Consider the following 22,799-nt stretch of genomic DNA (forward strand, 5'->3'; position numbering starts at 1 on the left):
CTTCGTCTCTAGCGTACTAACGCATGCTTCATCTTTTTCTGGTAATCTTCCATAAACCGTCACTTCTTTAAGTCAATGAGAATTCTCATATACTCAGCCTTTGTAACAAAATTTTTTAGTTCTTCTTTGTAGACATAGCTATCGAATTGTGTGAGAATACTTGGGTACTCAGCCTTCTCGAAAGGATTATTTAATTCTTCTACCAAATACTGTTTGTTCACGAAATCTTTTTTATCGCTTGAATTAGGCACAGTCACTATTCTTCTACCATTAAAACTAACGTAAATCTTGTTGATAGCAAAAATTTCATCCCATTCCTTATGATATTGCTTGATCAAACCTTTTATTTACGAGTTCACCTTCTCTTGCAGTGATTACAAATCTTCGATTTTTGATTGAAAATCTTCAGTTTTTGATCAAACATCTTTGATTTTTAAAGATCTCTTAATTCTTGATTCAAAAGGTCGAAAAATCTTCCAACTCCTTGGAAGACAGCAGCTTACTGCCAAAAATGTTCAGTTGTACGGTTTAAAATTTCATTTAACTTACGACTGTCCGGCAAGAGCTTCAGCACGAGTCTACGCAAGTCACGACGGATGATTTTATGAATGTTTTGTACTCTCTCGACGTTGTAGAATGGTTCATCTTCTTCCAAGTAGTCAACTAGTTGTTTCGGTATAGTCCCACCCATTAAGTCTAAGACTATTTTCTTGTCCTTGTCTTTATACACTGAAGCGCCAAGGAAACTGGTATATGTATGCTTATTCAAATACAGAGATATGTAAACAGGCAGAATATAGGACATCAAGTATCTGGCTCAGTTGTTAGATCGGCTACTGCTGCTTCAATGGCAGGTTATCAAGGTTTAAGTGAGTTTGAACGAGGTGCTGTTGTCGGCGTACGAGCGATGGGACACGGAATCTCCAAGGTAGCGATGAAGTGGGGATTTTCCCGTACGACCATTTCACGAGTGTACCGTGAATGTCAGAAATGCGGTAAAACATCAAATACCCGACATCGCTGCGGCTGGAAAAAGATCCTGCAAGAATGAGACCAACGACGACTGAAGAGAATCGTTCAACGTCAAAGAAGTGCAGCCCTTCCTCAAATTGCAGATTTCAATGCTAGGCCACCAACAAGTGTCAGCGTGAGCAACATGCAACCAAACATTATCGATGTGGGCTTTTGGAGCCGAAGGCCCACTCGTGTACCCTTGATGACTGCACGACTCAAAGCTTTACGCCTCGCCTGATCCCATCAACACCGTCATTGGACTGTTGGTGAGTGGACACATATTGCCTGGTCGGACGAGTCTCGTTTCAAATTGTATCGAGCGTATGGACGTGTACGTGTATGGAGACAACCTCATGAATCCATACACCCCATTTGTCAGCAGGGGGCTGTTCAATCTGGAGGCTCTGTAATGGTGTGAGGCGTGTGTAGATAACACTCTGACAGGTGACACGTACGTAAGCATCCTGTCTGATCACCTGCATTCATTCATGTCTATTGTGCATTCCGACGGACTTGGGCGATTTCAGCGACGCCCCACACGTTCAGAATTGCTACAGAGTGGCTCCAGGAACACTCTTCTGAGTTTAAACACTTCCGCTGGCCACCAAACTCCCCTGACATGAACATTATTGAGCGTATCTGGGATGCCTGGCAATGTGCTGTTCAGAAGACATCTCCACCCCCACGTACTCTTACGGATTTATGGACACCCCTGCAGAATTCATGGTGTCAGTTCGCTCGAGCACTATTTCAGACAATAGTCGAGTCCATGCCACGTCGTGTTGCGGCACTTCTGCGTTCTCGCGGGGTTCCTACGCGATATTAGATAGGTGTACCTGTTACTTTGGCTCTTCAGCGTCGTGACATGACCAGTGTACCAACGTTGTCACAGATGTCTAAATTTACTACTCCACTTTCGACATTTCTTAGTTTCTTAGATAGTTCACCAATCATGAAAACGTTAGGAAAGAGTCTGATGGTCAACTGTTTTGTCAACTTTTCTAGATCAAAAACTGAAATAGGTTTGTCATATTTTCTAGTTATTTCTTCAAAATATTTTTCACTTTTTTCAACCCCCCTCCCCTTCTTTCCCTTCTTCTGCAGTGCCAAGTTGTGTCTCTTCTGTTCTTCCAAATCTTTATCGCAGTCCTTCTTATTTGTGCCAGCATTTCGAACAACAGCTGCCCCACAGGCCTATGAAATGACAGCAGCAAAACACAGTAATACAGCCAATGGAAGAAACCCTCCTTCACGTTGATTCAGTCCTGAACCTTCCTTCTTCTTCACGAGATACTCAACAGTTTTTTCCACATCGGATATATCCGAAGTTTTGAGCAAACTTCCACCAGTTTTTTGTTTGCCTCTCTTTCATTTGTGAGCGCCAGTCAAAAAATTGTCGATGCACTTTAGTTGATAATTGTTGAGTTTAGTTTTGATTGATTTTGCCTATTGTTCGTACTAGGCAGCACAGTGTAGTCGACCGTAAAAATGTTCATTTACGTAAAAACAAGTTTTATAAACCCCAAATACTGCCATCAGTGTTGATACCCATACCTAGTTTTCTTGTTCCATACAATATACGTCTTACTGCGGTTGCAGCCAATTTTTCACCAAATGAGGTATCTCCAGCAAGCAGTCGGTTTTTTGCAGTCAGCTGAAGTTCTTTATCAGCTTCATGTCTTTTTCTAAATCTTTGTGTTCTTTGTAGGCAATGTCATGCCTTTTGCACGCTTCATCCAATGGATTTATTCTTTGGTCTCCTCGAGCTAGTCTTTCATTCAATTTTGTTCCACGAACACAATTATAACCTGGCAGATGCGCTTCGAACGGAAGTCAGTTGATCAACGTGTTCACCAAGCTTTCCCCATGTTTTTCACACTTCCAGAAAATATGAGGAGTATTGTTCAAAAATATGATCAGATATTGTATACCATTTGGTTTGTTGATGAAGTCACTGAACTTATTCGTTAACTTCTATGTTATGTCACCTATCTCATCGTGAAAATTTTTGTTGCTAGCCGTCTCTTCACCACGAATAACCATTAATAACGTACATCATTCATCCAGACTACTCAGTGGGTTTTTCTGTATACTTTTTTATCATGCTTTCACCTAGTTTCTCATCTGCAGAAGTCGCCAGAGATACGGGGATGCTGGAATGGAGGTTGTGGGGCGCCTTTTCAAGTCACGTACAGACACACATTAGGTTAGCGCCATTATTCTGGTTTCTATGGCGGTTTGCGGCAAGGATTTCACGCAATTCCGTTGAGCACGCCGTACCGGCAACGTTTTCGAGCATGTCGACCTTACATACTTTGCCCGCGCCTGACTTACAGGTACGGCTACAATCCACTGCCTCAAATTCACACTAAATCAACCTTATGCAGTGACACCGATTTAGAAGAATTGACACCCTCCAGTTGATCCCTTCTTTGTCTCAAACTCGGAAAAAAAGTCATCAACAATTTCTCTTATCAAATTATTCTACTTGATGCTTTTACTTGACTTGATTTTGTTGGGATTTTTATCAGAATACAATGCTCCCGAATGGAATAAAATATCTGCATGCTTTGATAGATCATCAACAGTAAATCTCGTGTTCGTGTCATTCATAATGGTGTTCTTTTTAATTGAAAGATTTATCTATCCACCTGTTTCTTCGTATGTCCCTCCACCGACTGTTAACTGATCTCCAAGGAATTCTACTGGTAGGTTACCAACATACTTGAACGTACCGACAGGTCTCGAACCAAGCAATGTATCTTCACTGTGGTTGACGTACTCCACCATTCTTTCACTGATTTTTATCTTTTCCATGGGTTGACATTTTATTCCCGTGCAGTCTCTTTCTTTCTACATTTAACAGTTGTTCAAAAAATCGTGTATTTCTGACTCACTCACAGTGAAGACGTGTTGTGGGCTTTCCTGATGTTTAATCGGTGGTATCCCATGAAATTCTTCCAAATAACGACTCTGGTAAAAGGCCATTTGCTTCTCAACTTCTCTGTTTTCTTAGAATGCCTTCAGTACGTTGTCACCTAAGCCTTTGGCTCCTTGTTCGACTAGTTGAATGGCATGTATGACTCGTTGGTTCTCTTTTTTGTGCTTTTTGTACTCCTTTCGCAGTTGTTTCTTCCATGTTCAGAAGTCTTCCTTCAACTCCTCTTTTTTCTTTCTGTTTCGTTTGGCTATTTTGATAACTTTCTCATCGTAATCTGACAACTTTTTTTATTTTTTTTATTTCATCGGTCTTCTGACTGGTTTTATGCGGCCTGCTACGAATTCCTCTCCTGTGCCAAACTCTTCATCTCACAGTAGACTTGCAACCTACTTCCTCAGTTACTTGCTGGGTGTATTATAATATCTGTCTTTCTCTACAGTTTTTGGCCTCTACAGCTTCCTCTACTACCATGGAAGTTATTTCCAATGTCTTAAGAGTTGTCCTATCATCCTGTCCCTTCTTCTTGTCAGTGCTGTCCATATATTCCTTTCGTCTGCGCTTCTGAGCAGAACCTCGTCATTCCTTACCTTATCAGGCCGCCTTATTTTAAACATTCGTCTGTAGCACCACATTAAGCCCTACGTTTGGTACTAGTAGAATTCTCTTGGCCGGGAATGCTCTTTCTGCCAAGGCAAGTCTCCTTTTCATGTCCCTCTTGCTCTGTCCATCATTGGTTATTTTGCTGCCTTGGTAGCAGAATTCTTTAACTTCATCTAAACTGTGACCATCAATCCTGATGTTAATTTTCTCGCTGTGCTCATTTCTGCAACTTCTCATTACTTTTTTCGATTTACTCTCAATCCATATTCTGTACTCGATAGACTGTTCATTCCATTCACAAAGATCCTGTAATTCTTTTTCACTTTCACAGATGCCAGCAATGTAAAACCGATTCTTATTGTTGATATCCTTCCATCTTGAATTTTAAAGCCACTCTCAAACTTTTCTTTTACTTCTATATTAGCTTCTTCGATGTATAGATTGAACAGTAGGGGCGAAAGCCTACATCCCTGTCTTACACCCTTTTTAATCCGAGCGCTGAGTCCTTGGTCTTCTACTCTTATTATTCGCTCTTGACTCTTGTACATGGTGTATATTACCCGCATCTTCCTATAGTTTACCCCAATTTCCTCAGAATTTCGAAAATCTTGCGCCATCTGACATTGTCGAAAACTTTTCGAGATCGACAAATCCTATAAACGTGTCTATTCTTCTTTAGTTTTGCTTCCATTATCAACAACAATGTCAGAACTGCCTCTCTGGCGCCTCTATCTTTTCTCTAGTCAAACTGACTTTCGTCTAATACATCTACAATTATCTATTCCATTCTTCTGTGTATTAGTCTTGTCAGCACCTTGGATTCATGAGCTGTTAGGTTTATTGTGCGATAATTCTCTCACTTGTCGTTGAATCGGGTGTACTGCTGGTGGCCTGCGTTTATTTAACGCAATATTCCGACGTCGTACCTCGGTGTCTTCATCAGGTGCTTCTTGTGACTGAACGACAGGCTGACCGTGTCTCGTATTTATGCCTGGACAGTGTCTGGCTTTGCCTACGCCGTCCGCTCCCGCTGCGACCGTGTCGGTTGGTCGCCAGATGTTCCGTCTTCTGTCCGCGCCCGCTTCCTCTGTTTCCCTCAGTGGCGGCCGTTTCATGGTGTTCCCTACTAGGTCCGCGCCCGCCAGGCGCGTTCTTCTCACTGTCGACAGGCTGCGTTTGCTGTTGGTGACCGTTCCCACTTTCTCCAGCGCCCCTGTCATTCTCCTGGTCTTGTGTTTTCTTTTGTTGTTTTTTGTGATAGGTCCACGCCATGCTAAGTTGGTGTCCAGCTTCCCGGTTTATCAAGTTCTCTGGCATCTTGATTTTAATAGATTCAGTGATGACGCTTTCCCAAAATTTGGGGGGGTCTGAGATAAGATCCTGGTTTTATCATAATTTATGGTGTGCTCGAGTTCCAAGCAATGTTCTGCTATTGCCGATTTAGTGTCTTGTCGTAGCCTGGTATGGCTTTGGTGCTCTTTACATCTTATATCAATGGTCCTGGTGGTATGGCCGATGTAAGGCATACCACATTCACATGGTGTATGGTAGATACCAGGTTTTCTCAATCCCAAATCATCCTTAACCCTTCCAAGAAGCGCCCTGATCTTGTTTGGTGGGCAGAACACACTCTTGATATTGTGCTTTTTCAGTATTCTGCTGATCTTAGCTGATCTAGACAGTAGAAAGGCTACCCTCCTGGTCTCTTCTTCCTGTTCTTCTCCTTCAGTATCGGGTCGTCTGGAGGGGTGTAGTGCCTTGCGGATGTCGCTTCTTGAGTATCCGTTGTCTGCGAACACTTGCTGTAGGTGTTCTAACTCTGCTGCCAAGCTGTCTGAGTCGGACAGTGTTTTGGCTCGGTGGACAAGTGTTCTCAGCATCCCATTCTTCTGTGCCAGATGGTGGCAGGTGTCAGCCTCTTGGTATAAGTCGGTGTGTGTAGGTTTTCTATACACACTATGGCCTAGTGTGCCGTCTGTCTTCCTCTTCACCAGGACATCCAGGAAAGGAAGTTGAACATTATTTTCTAGTTCCATTGTGAACTTAATGCTGAGGTGTCTCGAGTTCAAATGGTCAAGAAACTTGTGCTGTTTTTCCAGACCATGTGGCCAGATGACAAACGTGTCATCAACGTACCTATAGAGTCCCACTGGAGAAAATGGGAACGGTCACCAACAGCAAACGTAGCCTGTCGACAGTGAGAGGAACGCGCCTGGCGAGCGCGGACCTAGTAGGGAACACCATGAAACGGCCGCCACTGAGGGAAACAGAGGAAGCGGGCGCGGACAGAAGACGGAACATCTGGCGACCAACCGACACGGTCGCAGCGGGAGCGGACGGCGTAGGCAAAGCCAGACACTGTCGAGGCATAAATACGAGACACGGTCAGCCTGTCGTTCAGTCACAGGAAGCACCTGATGAAGACACCGAGGTACGACGTCGGAATATTGTGTTATATAAACGCAGACCACCGGCAGTGCACACGATTCAACGAGATGTCACAAAATCGACAGGAAAGTCGAAGAAATTACATTGTCTCACTTGTCTGCTATTGCAGTCTCCGGAACTGTGTGGACAGTATTTGTTTCGAAAGTCAGGCGGTATAGCACCAGACTCATACATTCTACACACCATCGTGGATAGTCGTTTTGTTCCCATTTCCTCCAATGATTTTAGAAATTCTAATGGAATGTTATCAATCCCTACTGCGTTCTCTGATCTTATGTCTTCTAAAGCTCTTTCAAAATCTGATTCTAATACTGGATCCTCTGTCTCTTCTTTATAGATTCCTGTTTCTCCTTCTATCACTCCTTTCTTCCCCCTCATAGAAGCCTTCAATCTACTCTTTCCATCTATCCGCTCTTTCCTCTGCATTCAACAGTAGAATTCCCATTGTACTCTTAATGTTACCACCCTTGTTCTTAATTTTACCGAATGGTGTTTTGACTTTCCTATACGCTGAGTCATTCCTTCTGACAATCACCTCTTTTTCGATTTCTTCACATTTTCATGCAGCCATTTCACGCTTGCTGCCTTCATGTAGCCATTTCACCTTAGTTTCCCCTGAATTTCCTATTTACTTCTGTTATGGCGTAGAGTCAAGCACCGGCACGCCAGTCGGGAACGATAGAAAAGAAATGGCTGTGAGAAGATGTCAGCCAATCGCACACTGACCGACCCCTTTCCAGGATGACAATGCGACAGCAGCGGTCCCTATGTGAAGAGAACATAAGCGCTGCGACCGACTGGTGACGGCCCAGTTCAATAGCAGCTTCAAGACTAGCCACTTGGATAGAAGCGGCAACGCTTTTTACTTCACTTGTACACTCTATGTAGCGCAGACTTGGAATTGTTTATACTAAGAAGATTATTTTGTAAGTCGCCCTTAGCTTGCAACACGTCTGTGTAATTGCGAAGTTTAGTATTGTATCTTTCCATTTTGCAATAAAACACTTTAATACGATTTGTTTGAATTGTTTGTCTAGCGAACCGAGTATTTAGGATTCTTAGACTCCACGTATTTGATGACGACCATGGAGACATAATATTTGCCGATGAGCACAGAGACATAACATTTGACAACGATAAGATGAATGAGCACCAACATGACAACCTGTTAACCTGATTCCCACAGTTTTGTTCTGTTGTGAGCTGTTGTATTTTGCTGGTACCTTAATTCCACTTCGTCTTTTCTTTGCGGGGGTGTGTTTACGTGTACGAGGGTGAGTCAACTGAAAACCTTAAATATTTTAAAAATATTATTTATCGTGCAGAAGTGGTACAAAGTTGCATCACTTTTCAACATAATCTCGTCCACGCTCAATGCGGGTGCTCCAGCGCTTACAAAGTGCATAAATTCCTTTAGAAAAGAAGGTGATGGAAGTGAACCCAGGTTTCGTCCCCAGTAACGATTCTTGCAAGTAAGTCATCACCTCGTTCAAAGTGCCGAAGAAGTTCTTCACAAGCATCAACACGTCGTTCTCTCATTTCAGGAGTCAGCTGCTGTGGCACCCATCTTTCAGACACTTTGTGAAACTGGAGCACATCACGCACAATGTGGTGTTCTGACCCATGACTAATCTGTAAACATGCTGCAACGTCATTCAGTGGCACTCGGCGGTTTTCCTTCACAATGGCTTCAACTGCTGCAATGTTCTATGGAGTCACAACTCGTTGTGCCTGACCTGGACGAGGAGCATCTTCCACTGAAGTCACACCATTTGCGAACTTCCTACTCCATTTGTAGACTTGCTGCTGTGACAAACATGCTTTACCGTACTGAACCTTGATTCGTCGATGAATTTCAATAGGTTTCACACCTTCACTACAAAAGCGGAATAACAGAATGCTGTTCTTCCCTGGTGCAAGTTGCAAGTGGGACGGCCATCTTTATGCTGATACTGCGACTGTATGTGTACATCTGCACTATGCTGCCACCTACAGGCCATTCTGCACGCTGTTTGTAGCACACTTACCAACTTACAGGATAACGGCGCGAAATTTCGAATTGGTATTACAGATCTAAAGTTTTCATTTGACTCACCTCGTATTAACAGTGTCTCATATAATGTTTTTTCTATTCAATGTTTTCGGGTTAGCGTTGCAGAAATTTTCTCTGCTTGTGCGCTTATTTTTATTGCTTACACTGTCTGTTTATCGCATTTGCCTATTCCACAATGAGCAACCCACATCTCCCACCCCCGGGTAAGTCACCTCAGCTGCATGTGATAGATGCAACGCAGCTAACACAAATGTTTCAATTTCAGACACAGCACATCTCAACCCTACTAAACACAGTACATCAGGTACTAACCAATCAAGAGACCAGCTTAGTGCAAAATACAACAGATGTAGCTCCGAGTGCCATACCGCCCTTTAGCCAGTTTAATGAAAGAGAAGAGGAATGGTTCGAATTGTTGCAACAGTGTGAAGCCCACATCGTTGCTCACAAAATGTCAGGTACTGTGAAACTAAATTACTCTTCGTCAACAGTAGAAAGTGCAGTCTTCCACCTCATTCAGAAGTTGTTCTCCAACGCTATTCCGAGTGTTCTTTCCCACGATCAGGTTGTAGATTCCCTAACTATTATGACCATCAAGTAAATGTGGTGGCAGCTAGTCACCAATTCTTTCATTGCAAGTAAAGGTCGTAGCAAACTTATCGAGGATGGATAGCAGATTTGCAGGGTATGAAGAGGAAATGCAAATTCAGATGTGCTTCTAGTGCTTTATATTCAGATGTGATCGTGTACAGTGTAACTGATGCCGGACTTAAAGGACAGATCTGTAAACAGTCAGATCCATGATTTCAGCATGTACTTCAAATTCTAGATCAGTATGATTCCCCCCAGGAACCATGGACCTTGCCGTTGGTGGGGAGGCTTGCGTGCCTCAGCGATACAGATGGCCGTACCGTAGGTACAACCACAAAAGAGGGGTACCTGTTGAGAGGCCAGACAAGCGTGTGGTTCCTGAAGAGGGGCAGCAGCCTTTTCAGTAGTTGCATGGGCAACAGTCTGGATGATTGACTGATCTGGCCTTGTAACACTAACCAAAACGGCCTTGCTGTGCTGGTACTGCGAACGGCTGAAAGCAAGGGGAAACTACAGCCGCAATTTTTCCCGAGAGCATGCAGCTTTACTGTATGATTAAATGATGATGGCGTCCTCTTGGGTAAAATATTCCGGAGGTAAAATAGTCCCCCATTCGGATCTCCGGACGGGGACTACTCAAGAGGACGTCGTTATCAGGAGAAAGAAAACTGGCGTTCTACGGATCGGAGCGTGGAATGTCAGATCCCTAAAACGGGCAGGTAGGTTAGAAAATTTAAAAAGGGAAATGCATAGGTTAAAGTTACACATAGTGGGAATTAGTGAAGTTCGGTGGCAGGAGGAACAAGACTTCATGTGAATACAGGGTTATACATACAAAATCAAATAGAGGTAATTTAGGAGTAGGTTTAATAATGAATAAAAAAATAGGAGTGCGGGTAAGCTACTACAAACAGCATAGTGAACGCATTATTGTGGCCAAGATAGACACGAACCCCCGCCTACTACTGTAGTACAAGTTTATATGCCAACTAGCTCTGCAGATGACGAAGAAATTGCCGGCCGTTGTGGCCAAGCGGTTAAAGGCGCTACAGTCTGGAACCGCGTGACCGCTACGGTCGCAGGTTCGAATCCTGCCTCGGGCATGGATGTGTGTGATGTCCTTAGGTTAGTTAGGTTTAAGTAGTTCTAAGTTCTAGGGGACTGATGACCTTAGAAGTTGAGTCCCATAGTGCTCAGAGCCATTTTTTTTTTTTTTTTTTTTTTACGAAGAAATTGAAGAAATGTATGAGGAGATAAAAGAAATTATTCAGGTAGTGAAGGGAGACGAAAATTTAATAGTCATGGGTGACTGGAATTCGGTAGTAGGAAAAGAAAGAGAAGGAAACGTAGTAGGTGATTATGGATTGGGGGAAGAAATGAAAGAGGAAGCCGTCTGGTAGAATTTTGCACAGAGCATAACTTAATCATAGCTAACACCTGGTTCAAGAGTCACAAAACAAGGTTGTATACATGGAAGAAGCCTGGAGATACTGACAGGTTTCAGATAAATTATATAATGGTAAGACAGAGATTTAGGAACCAGGTTTTAAATTGTAAGACATTTACAGGGGCAGATGTGGACTCTGACCACAATCTATTGTTATGAACTGTAGATAAAAACTGAAGAAACTGCAAAAAGGTGGGAATTTAACGAGATGGGACCTGGATAAACTGACTAAACCAGAGGTTATACAGAGTTTCAGTGAGAGTACAATGGAAAAATTGACAGGAATGGGGGAAAGAAATACAGTAGAAGAAGAATGGGTAGCTTTGAGGGATGAAGTAGTGAAGGCAGCAGAGTATCAAGTAGGTAAAAAGACGAGGGCTTGTAGAAATCCTTGGGTAACAGAAGAAATACTGAATTTAATTGATGAAAGGAGAAAATATAAAAATGCAATAAATGAAGCAAGCAAAAAGAAATACAAACGTCACAAAAATGAGATCGACAGGAAGTGCGAAATGGCTAAGCAGGGATGGCTAGAGGACAAATGTAAGGATGTAGAGGCTTATTTCACTAGGGGTAAGATAGATACTGCCTACAGGAAAATTGAAGAGACCTTTGGCGAAAAGAGAACCACTTGTATGAATATCAAGAGCTCAGATGGAAACCCAGTTCTAAGCAAAGAAGGGGAAGCAGAAAGGTGGCAGTATTATGGAAATGGAAGACGATGTAGATAAAGTTGAAGTGGGAGATATGATACTGCGTGAAGAGTTTGACAGAGTGCTGAAAGACCTGAGTCGAAACAAGGCCCCGGGAGTACAGAACATTCCATTAGAACTACTGACAGCCTTGGGAGAGCCAGTCCTGACAAAACTCTACCATCTGGTGAGCAAGATGTATGAGACTGGCGAAATACCCTCAGACCTCTAGAAGAATATAATAATTCCAATCCCAAAGAAAGCAGGTGTTGACAGATGTGAAAATTACCGAACTATCAGTTTAATAAGTCACAGCTGCAAAATATTAACGCGAATTCTTTACAGACGAAAGGAAAAACTGGTAGAAGTGGACCTCGGGGAACATCAGTTTGGATTCCGTAGAAATATTGGAACACGTGAGGCAATACTGACCTTACGACTCACCTTAGAAGAACGTTTATGGAAACGCAAATCTACGTTCCTACTATTTGTAGACTTAGAGAAAGCTTTTGACAATGTTGACTGGAATACTCTCTTTCAAATTCTAAAGGTGGCAGGGGTAAAATACTGTGAGCGAAAGGCTATTTACAATTTGTACAGAAAGCAGATGGCAGTTATAAGAGTCGAGGGGCATGAAAGGGAAACAGTGGTTGGGAAGGGAGTGAGACAGGGTTGTGGCCTCTCCCCGATGTTATTCAATCTGTATATTGGGCAAGCAGTAAACAAGAGAAAAATTCGGAGTTGATATCAAAAACCATGGAGAAGAAATAAAAACTTTGAGGGATCGCCGATGACATTGTAATTCTGTCAGAGACAGCAAAGGACTTGGAAGAGCAGTTGAACGGAATGGACAGTGTCTTGAAAGGAGGATATGAACGTCAACAAAAGCAAAACGAGGATAATGGAATGTAGTCGAATTAAGTCGTGTGATGCTGAGGGAATTAGATTAGGAAATGAGACACTTAAAATAGTAAAGGTGTTTTGCTATTTGGGGGGCAAAATAACTGATGATGATCGAAGTAGAGAGGATATAAAATGTAGACTGGCAATGGCAAGGATTGGGGAGAAGAGGAGTTTGTGGCACAACTTGACTAGAAGAAGGGATTGGTTGGTAGGACATGTTCTGAGGCATCAAGGGATCACCAATTTAGTATTGGAGGGCAGCGTGGAGGGTAAAAATCGTAGAGGAAGACCAAGAGATGAATACATTAAGCGGCTTCAGAAGGATGTTGGTTGTAGTAAGTACTGAGAGATAAAGAAGCTTGCACAGGATAGAGTAGCATGGAAAGCTGCATCAAACCTGTCTCGGGACTGAAGACGAGAACAACAACATGATTCAGGTGCCATAGCGGCCAATAAATTTGAGCAGCCACCAGTTTTTCAGGTTGAGTCATGTCTTGCTCACGACCAGCCCATTACGCAGCAACAGCGTGCACGCACCAAGCCGCGGTAGCAGTTCTGTAAACAGGCAAACGGAATTAAGTCATGCCTTCGATGCTATTCACAACTCAACCGCCAAGACTGCCCGTCCAGACAAGCATAGTGTTATGCTTGTGGCAGGAAAGGTCACATAATTTTGCTACGGAACAAATATAAGAATTCTGCCCACTCACAAAAATCTAGTCACTTGGCCCATGTCATCAATGCAGTGTACTGAAAGCCTGCTACAGGCATTAGCAAAAGTAGCAAGCGAACAGGTTCTTCATTGCTACGCCAATCCAACAAACGTTTTGTTCGTTTGCATAATAGTGGAAAACGTGTGAAATTTCAGTTGGACATGGGTGCCTCTGACACATTGCTGAATCGTAATACATGTGAACTGTTAGGCTCCTCACGCCTGTCTAAATCTAACACGCACCTGGTGGCTTATAATGGCCAAGACATTCCTGTTCTCGGAAAATGTACTTTGCCTGCCATGTATTGCTCGCATACGCGAACTGTGACTTTCTCTGTGTTACTATCATGCTATTCTGAGAGTACATTTGGCCTTGCTTTGTTTGATTTGTGTGTCTTTCACATTCAGGACAATGTGTTGTCAGTGATGCATTCAATGCCAAAGACAGTGTAGCTAGCTTGCTGAAAGAATTCCCTGGACTATTTTCTGAAGGTTTAGGCAAGGCTAACAATTTTGTTGCACATGTTACTGTGAAAGACAACACTCAGCCGAAATTTTTCCAGGCCAGAAGTGATCCCATTGCATTATGGGACAAAGTCGCCTCTGAACTTAAAGAATTACAGGATACGGAGTCGTTGCGCCCATACAAGCTAGACAGTAGGCAAGTCCTCTGGTTTTGCTCCCCAAACCTTCAGGTCACCTTCCCCTCTGTGTTGACTTTAAATCTACAGTCAACCCACAAACTGGCCCTCAGTTCACGTCAAATGAATTTGAAAATTTCTGTAAACGCAATGGCATACAGCATCTAACTAGTGCACCGTTCCATCCACAGTCAAACGGTGAAGCGGAACGTTTTGTCAGAACATTCTAGCCGTAGATGGCCAGACTTCGCACTGCACATACCAGGGATCAAACATTGTAACTGCTTCTCGCTCCTATCGTTCGCATCCACGAGATGGACCATCGCCGGCGGAACTGCTTCACGGCCGCCGCCATCGGACACTGCTCCCCCTGCTCCACCCTCCTCAGCACCCAGCGCCGAAGAAAGGCCGCAAGTATAGCTTCGCGCTGCATAATATTTATTTTTCAGGGTTTCAGCTGCAGCAGACGGTGGGCGCGAGGCGAGATCCTTCGTCGACTTGGCGCATCGATGTATCTCATTTCAGGCCCCGACGGATTGCAGTGTTGACATCACAATCAGATTCGCCACCTTCATGTGCACAGTGATCCTTCTGTATCACTTCCCCCAGATTCACGGATCCCGAGGACATCGCGGGCACACCAGCTGCCAGAGGGTGTCATCACGACACCGCGGCATGACCTCATGGGGTCAGAGCCTTCACCACTTCCGCCTCCTCTCGTCCTACCGCCCACGCCGCAGCAGCCGACGCCTTCTATATCCTCGTATGGGCCTCCGGAGGTGGACAGGTACCCTTCTGGGTGTTTTCCAGGGGACGTTTCCGCCAGAGCGAAAGCCGGATGGCAGAGCCGACTGGAAGTCTGACGTCCCCTCCAGTCCATCACAGCGTCCACATTTCTGCCTCCCCCGCTGTTGTCGCGCTCCATATACGACGATGGTCCGTCGCTTTGGGGGGGGGGGGGGGGGGAGAGGAATGTTATGACGTAAAGTCAAGCGCCGGCACGCCAGTCGGGAACGATAGAGAAGAGGTGGCTGTGAGAAGACGTCAGCCAATCGCACGCTGACCGATCCCTCTCTAGGTTGACAACGCAACAGCAGCGGCCCCTATGTGAAGAGGACGTAAGCGTTACGACCGACTGGTGACGGCCCAGTTCAGTAGCAGCTTCAAGACTAACAACTTGGATAGAAGTGTCAACGCTCTTCGCTTGTACACACTATGTAGCGCAGACTTGGAATTGTTTGTACTAAGAAGACAATTTGGTATGCCGCCCTTTGCTTGTGACACGTACGTGTAATTGCGAAGTTAAGTATTGTATCTCTTCATTTTGTAATAAAACACATTAATAGGTTTTGTTTGTTTGAATTGTTTGCCAGCGAACCAAGTATTTAGCATTCATAGACTCTACATATTTGACGACGACCATGGAGACAGTAATTTCTTTTCTGAGTGACTTCTGTTTCTGTATTCCTGAATTTCCTTGATCATTTTTGTACTTCCTTCTTTCGTTGATCAACTGAAGTATTTCTACTGTTACCCATAGTTTTTTCGCAGTTACCTTCTTTGTACCTATGTTTTTCTTTCCAAGTTCTGTGATTGCCCTTTTTTGAGATGTCCATTCCTCTTCAACTGAACTGCCTACTGAGCTATTCCTTATCCCAATATCTATAACCTTAGAAAATTTCAAGCATATCTCTACGTTCCTTAGCGCTTCCGTATCCCACTTCCTAGCGTATTGATTCTTCTTGACCACTCTCTTAGACTTGAGCCTAAGTTGTGATCTCAGTCTGTATCTACTCCTGGGTACGCCTTACAATCCAATATCTGATTGCGAAATTTCTGAACGACCGTGATGTAATCCAACTGAAATCTCCCCTTATCTCCCGGCCTTTTCCAAGTATAACGTCTCGTCTTGTGATTCTTGAACAGAGTATTCACTTTTAGTAGCCTATATTCTTCTGAGGATCTACGTCTGGAGTACAGCATTGTATGGTAGTGAAACATGGACTGTGGGAAAACCGGAACAGAAGAGAATCGAAGCATTTGAGATGTGGTGCTATAGACGAATGTTGAAAATTAGGTGGACTGATAAGGTAAGGAATGAGGAGGTTCTACGCAGAATCGGACAGCAAAGGAATATGTGGAAAACACTGATAAGGAGAAGGAGCAGGATGATAGGACATCTGCTAAGACATGAGGGAATGACTTCCATGGTACTAGAGGGAGCTGTAGAGGGCAAAAACTGTAGAGGAAGACAGAGATTGGAATACGTCAATCAAATAATTGAGGACGTAGGTTGCAAGTGCTACTCTGAGATCAAGAGGTTAGCACAGGAAAGGAATTCGTGGCGGGCCGCATCAAATCAGTCAGTAGACTGGCGACCAAAAAAAAAAAATTCTCCTTTAATCCTTTTGTCTACTCCTTCTCCTACAACCGCATTCTAGTCCTCCATGACTATTAGATTTTCATCTCCCTTTACGCAATGAATCACCCATTGAATATCCTCATATAAAATCACTCACTCCGTCTTCAGGCCACGAGTGGCCTACCGGGACCATCCGACCGCCGAGTCGTCCTCAGAGGAGGATGCGCATAGGAGGGGCATGGGAGCAGCACACCGCTCTCCCGGCCGTTACGATTGTATTCTTGACCGAATCCGCTACTATTCGGTCGAGTACTCCTCAATTGGCATCACGAGGCTGAGTGCACCCCGAAAAATGGCAACAGCACATGGTGGCTAGATGGTCACCCATCCAAGTGCCGGCCACGCCCAACAGCGCTTAACGTCGGTGATCTCACGGGAACCGGTGTATCTACTGCGGCAAGGCCGTTGCCAATATCCTCATATACTTCCTCTATATCTACATCTTCAACTTGTGACGTCGGTATGTGTACCTGAACTATCGTTGTCGGTGTTGGTTTGCTGTCGTTTCTGGTGATAACAGCACTCACTATCATCACTGAACAGTTCGCAGTAAATCGCTCTCCGCCCTACCTTACTATTCGTAACGAATCGTAGTCCCGTTACACCATTTTTCTCTGCTGTTGATATTACCCTACACTCATCTGATCAGAAGTCCTTGTCTTCTCTCCATTTCACTTCATTAACCCCTACTACATCTAGGTTGAGCCTTTGCATTTCCTTTTTCAGATTTTATAGCATCCCTACCACCTTCAAACTTATGACATTCCACGCTCCAACTCGTAGAACGCTGTCCTTTTGTTGGTTATTGAATCTCATGGTCACCTTCCGTTAGGCAGCCCCTCCCGGAAATCCCAATAGGGGTCTATCATGGTATCTTTAGCCAATGGAGCGATCATCATGACACGTTTTCAATTACAGGCTATATGTCCTGTGGATACACATTGTGTGTCTTTAATCCAGTGATTTACATTGCCCTCTGCATCCTCATACCGTCGATCATAGCTGATTCTTCCACCTTCAGGGGCAGTTTCCCACCCAAGGGCAAGAGTGTGCCCTGATACTCTGTCCGCTCCTCCCCACACTTTGATAAGGCCTTTGGCAGAATGAGGGTGACTTCTTATGCTGAAAGTCTTCAGCCGCCAATACTGATGATTTTTATTTAAAATTTAAGCGGTTTGAAACCGGGACCAAGGACGTTTTGATTACTAATCAAAGACGCAAACCTTAGAACACGGCTACTAAAGAAAAAAAAAGAACATATATTTTTTTGTTAAACGTCTGTGTTCAACGTGTTCAAAGTGTTCAACGTGTTGTCAGAGAATGTTTCATCACGTTCCTGTACTTCCCTTCGTTGGACATCCTAGTCATGTCTATCGTCAAAAACCGAAGTGATCTTCATTCCGACATTTCCTACACATGTCTTTAAACTTGTTAAAATTCATGTATTCACCAACAAAGCCACGGTAGATACGTTATAAATTCCCGTGATCCTGCCTGATGTTATTCAAAACATTTAGTTTGTCTCTCACGAGTTGCTTTGGTAACTTTGTGTACATTTCATCCAAGTGAAATTAATCTATTCCAATGTGTCTTCCTCTAGCGGAATATTCTGCACCGACGTTCTGATTTTCAAGAACGAAGTCATCAAACACGACGAGTGAGTGTCTTCACACTCATACAGTGGTATTATTTGATTTTTATTTTCAACAAATGCGGCAATTTTTTCATCGTATTCTTCTTCGACTTTCTCACACATTTTAATGAATTCTTTGTACTTTGGTTGATCCAAACTCTTCGAGTAGACTTACTAATGACTGATTAATTACTTTTTTCCAGTTCAACCATCCTAGATCCAATATGTAGTTATTGACCATTAACGTTGTTCCCACACATCCATTCTGTCCTAGGATTGCACATCGAATGGAGTTAGGTAAGAACTTTCCATGGTTGTTTTTAGATTTTTTCTCACCTTTGGTTTCCAGTCCGTCTTCTTCATTTAACGAACGACATTTCTCGTAGTAAATGAGTTGATTGTTTCAGCTGAGTGGAAAGTCTTCAGTACTGAAGAAAAGATTAACAGCAACTGTGAATGATGGTTCTCATCACGTATTGGTGGGTTTCCACACAACATTCTTAACTCCAAATGGCTCTAAGCACTATGGGACTTAACATCTGAGGTTATCAGTCCACTAGAACTTAGAACTACTTAAACCTAACTAACCTAAGGACATCACACACATCCATGCCCGAGGCAGGATTCGAACCTGTAACCGTAGCGGTCGCGCGGTGTGAGACTGAAGCGCCTAGAACCGCTCGGCCACTCCGGCCGGCTCTTAACTCCAAACAATACATCAAAAAGTAATAAACTGTACTGTTATGGAGAAACAATAGTCAGTAGGCGCTGAACAGCTTAGAAAAATTTATTCCCACAAGGAAACCTCGCATACACATCGAAGCAAATGAATGCTTCAACAGAGTCGCCATCGAGAGTGATGTTGGCTGGCTCTCAGCACTATGGGACGTAACAGCTGTGGTCATCAGTCCCCTAGAACTTAGAACTACTTAAACCTAACTAACCTAAGGACATCACACACATACATGCCCGAGGCAGGATTCGAACCTGCGACCGTAGCAGCCGCGCGGTTCCGGACTGCGCGCCTAGAACCGCGAGACCACCGCGGCCGGCGAGAGTGATGTTACGTTGTACATATACAAGGCGGTGTTCGCAGTGTATTAAGATTTGTTTATCAGACAGTTCGAGCTGGCGAGAAGACCGTTGCTCACGACGTTCCAAAAATTATTCCATTCGAGTTAATCGTCATTAACCTCAATCGGCTATGTCATGTACTTGATGGATGATGACCGCTCTCGTCAAGAAACAAGTATTATTGTTTCTTTCGAGCCACATGCTCCGTTCTGAGGATCAATATTTTTTTAACCACGCCATACTTAGTATCAATCCGTGGGAAGGTTTAAGACTTAAAAGCCACCGTTAGCAACGAAGACGATGTGTTGATTGACTTCAACGGCGCACGTGTGACAGTTGGTGTTAGAGTTAGTCTAACTAAATATTTTTCTTCATTAATAAACAGGATCGCGAGCTATCAGTTCTACTCGCGCCCAGTGAACGAGAGGACGAAAAATAACCTAAATCTTCCCAACAGAGACACAGAAATTAACATCAACATCGGTGATGGTTGAGTCCATCCTAACCATGCACAACTGAACATGAGTTTTACTCTTATTCGTGCTGATGGCATAGATTATACACCATACGATGGAAAATTCAACAGTAAGCTGATTGACAACTACGTGAGAAGTTGTTCGATATTATTACGACCAACAAAGGATCAACGTTTCCTCAAGCATGAAGCAGCCATTCGTTTCTTCATCAGTCTTGTTACGTTTGACGTCGTCTCTTGCCCATGAGATAAGCGTGGAAAGTTATATCCTCAACAATGGGAAGATAAAATGTAACAGAAATGAAGCTCTTTCTCCACTAAACGTACTTGGCGGGGCATTCAATCATAGTAAAGAAGTGATGTGAGAGAGTAATCTAACCGGTAGTTTCACATGGAGTTCAAGTGCAAACGATGCCATTTTTCGTTGAGCTGACATAAACAATGGTAATGTGGACCAACATTCGCTCCTAAAGGAAGCCAAAATGTTGTACAAAACGTGGAAATCCGTGTTCCTGTCGTTAGGTATGAAGAAGAATATTCTCTCAAACTAGAACAACAAAGATTGAAAAATTCCATAGTTTTCTTCGATTGTCAAACCATCAAGATGGCAGGCCTTAATAACAAGAGAAATTTCGAATTAGACACCACCAGCTATTACAGTTCAGCAGAATTTGACGTCTTACTTTATCTTCGTTGTATTCCAAACGAACCGAAAAGATAATCAGTTGGTTGACTCTTCCTTGTTTGATCACGTCAAACTACCTAAAATCTACTTAACGAACGGAAGAAACGAAGTTTTTCGGCAAAAAAAGTGGAACCTCAATCCACCAGCGAACGTTTTGAAGGCATACGATGCTTTTCTTGATTTTAAATGTGTTACTTAACTGAAGGGTATGTCAACGTAAGTCCATTCAGTTTTGTAGAAAATTATCTCGCCTACATCATAAACATGTCACGAAGGATGAACGTGTTGGCACATTACAATGAAGTTGTGTGCAATGTTCATTAATAAAATTCCGAAGGACTCACTTGTTCACATAACAGCAAGAAAACTTTGACGTACGAAGCTCAACACAGAATTTTAAGTGTAATTTTTGAAGAAATTTCTGGACGAAGTCCTAAGTCTGCTTTCCTGATGCTTGCCTTTCCATTAATTTGTGTGTTTGGACGCCAGTTGATGTCTATTCATGTTACATTTACACCATTCTGTACCACAGGCACACGTCACCTTAGTGTTTATGTTACTCTCACGTTGTTGATGAACAATCTTAGATCTGGTTGCATATTTGTATCCAACCGAAGGATTCAGAAAAATAAACAGGCAGTTTCTTTTATTCCTTGGCGTTTGTGCATTTTTTCGTTGGGTTTTCTGTTTCGTCATTCTTCGTGAATGACGTGAGTTTTTTAAAGGTGGAGATCTATTTTTTCATAATTTCTAACACATTCTTTGCATCTGTTACGATGTTTGTCCATCGTGCGCACATGTGCATAATAATCACTGAGTAGCTTCTCCTTATGACAGTGTGTGCATCTTCTTGTGACCACCTGCATTTATACAGAAAAAAATCTTGATCAGTTTAAAGTCGTTTGGCTTCATTCGTCAAATTCTTGTCTCTATAAATGTGTTCAGTACAGATAAAAAAGCTGCTCTTTCTTTCTTTCTTTCATTCTAATCATCTATTATCCCGCTGATGCTCATCTTCTGTCGACATTCATAAATTAGTTGACTGATGGCACAGTGAATTATTTATTTGATGTTAAAGGTGACGAATTATGTAAATTTTATGCATGCTACAAGCAAGCCCTTCACCTGTCTTAAAGTAATTAATACCTATACGGTAGTGAGTCTGTTTTACTTTCCAAGACACATGTCTTGTTGTCATGAGGAGTCAATGCTTTCTTATTCATTCCGATTCAGTAGACTTCACTTCTAACGCTTCAGATGAAGTCCATCGTTCTATATTCTTCAACACCGTTGAACAGGCAGTCATTGTAGTATTGAAGGCAAATTTTATCCTTGATGACACACTTCTTGACTCCTTTCGATTTTTTTCTCTTCCTTACAATCAACCTTGCATGCATACATTTTTGGCTTCAAACCACAAAATTCTTCCACCTGCATCTTTCCTACAACTTTCTTCTTCCACTCGTGGGATGTTGCGGGTATTCTCTGTTGGGCAGTCGCTTCTGTCAAATTTTTCGATCACCGTCTTCATGTCTTCGTAGAAATCTTCAGTCTGTATTACAGATGAAGTTAACCGTGTTTTGATGACAAAGTTCAGTTTTTTCACCATATTTTCGTTTCATCTCGTTGAAGTGGGAATCATACGTCAGCTCTTTAGAAAGATCGAGTATACTCATGCCAACGTAGACCGGTTTGTTGAATGTGACTTTTACGATGTTTATGTTACTGGCAACGATATTTTCTTTAAAAATTGTCCTTCCTGTGAAGTTTGGTTTTACAATGAGCTTTTCTTTCTGCTCAACACTCGAGATCAACTTCATGTATACTCTGTTTCTTATAATTTCCATCGTCTTGCCGAAGGCTGAGTTATTTATCAACTTGCAGAAATATTCCTCGGGGTAATTCGTTGCCTTCGTCCTCATCTCTTTGTTGTAGTCTACGAACTTCTTCAATCAATCGTATTGCTTGAATTTCAAGACTTGGTGTACTATTGTCACTTTCATCCCAAGAGATAGGCATTGTTTGAGATTTCTGTAGCGTACAACATACTCACGTATAGCTACTTAAAACAGAGTTATAAAATTCATTGAAAAACAAAACATCCTGAATGAAGCACAGCATGGATTTAGGAAAGAGAAGTCTACAAAAAAAGTCATAGAAAGTTTCATGTCAGATGGAATCAGAGCTTTGGAAGAATAAAAGGAAGTTTGTAGCATCTTTCTTGATCTCTCAAAGGCCATCGACTGTATATGTCATACATCTCTGTTAAATAAACTGCATAGATATGGTACCAGAGGGAATGCAGAAAGTCTAATAAAATCATTTACAAAGTGTAGAACTGCGATTCAATGTCAACAATAAGATGGAGTCCTTTCACTCTGATTTTCAAGTGATAAGGTATGGGGCAGCACAAGGCTCAATACTCAGTCCATTAATGTTTATATCGTATTTAAATGACACACCAGCAT

At 42.8% G+C, this 22,799-nt stretch overlaps 1 pseudogene; it reads right to left on the reverse strand.

The window, feature by feature from the left end:
- Window positions 1-16,757: 16,757 nt before the first annotated feature.
- Window positions 16,758-16,874, reverse strand: LOC126425661 (5S ribosomal RNA; annotated as a pseudogene).
- Between the last annotated feature and the right edge of the window lie 5,925 nt (window positions 16,875-22,799).

This window comes from Schistocerca serialis, chromosome 1 (genome assembly GCF_023864345.2).
Source record: "Schistocerca serialis cubense isolate TAMUIC-IGC-003099 chromosome 1, iqSchSeri2.2, whole genome shotgun sequence".
In the NCBI taxonomy this organism is placed as follows: domain Eukaryota; kingdom Metazoa; phylum Arthropoda; class Insecta; order Orthoptera; family Acrididae; genus Schistocerca; species Schistocerca serialis.